This window comes from Plasmopara halstedii (genome assembly GCF_900000015.1).
Source record: "Plasmopara halstedii genome assembly, contig: Scaffold_1343, whole genome shotgun sequence".
In the NCBI taxonomy this organism is placed as follows: domain Eukaryota; phylum Oomycota; class Peronosporomycetes; order Peronosporales; family Peronosporaceae; genus Plasmopara; species Plasmopara halstedii.
Window position 1 is genome coordinate 428,088 of NW_020188258.1, and position 638 is coordinate 428,725.

The following is a 638-nucleotide window of genomic DNA, read 5'->3' on the forward strand; positions in this document are numbered from 1 at the left end:
AAATCACAGGATCGACAGGGGCATCACGGATGGATTCTTGTGGCTGTCTAATATTACGGGAGTAGGGTAGATATCGCTGGCTGCCGCTGGTCTCGACACTTTTTGTCTCTTCATCACCAGATCGTGAAGAGTCATCGCTATTAAGCAGATTATACTCTATGGTGTAGAACAGCATGTCCAGTTTCGCAATCATGCGTCTTAGCTGCTTGGAGAACTTGTTAGGGCACTCAGTATGCGAAAGAAACGCATGATCAAACTTGATAGCGTTAATCGGACAATGTGGACAGTTGTATTTCTTGAGTACAGCGCAATATGAGCGAGCTTCAATCGATTTAATATGGATGAAGTACTTCACGCCGTCAAGGGTCTCAAAAAACGCTTGATCGAGATATTGAAGTTTTTCCATCGCTCTTCTATAATTTTGAACATAGCCGTCTCTCCATGAATTATCCATCGCTCTTTGGTCCTTCATACGTCGTTTACTAAGATGCATCAATCGAAAGAACTGGTTAAAAATGCAGAGCTTTGTTCGTAGCTGGATCTTTCGAAAACCTTGTAACAATTTCCCAATCACTATCCATACAGTTTGGTCTCAAATCGGCAGCACCAGGAACCCAATGGTAGTAAGAAGACTTGTG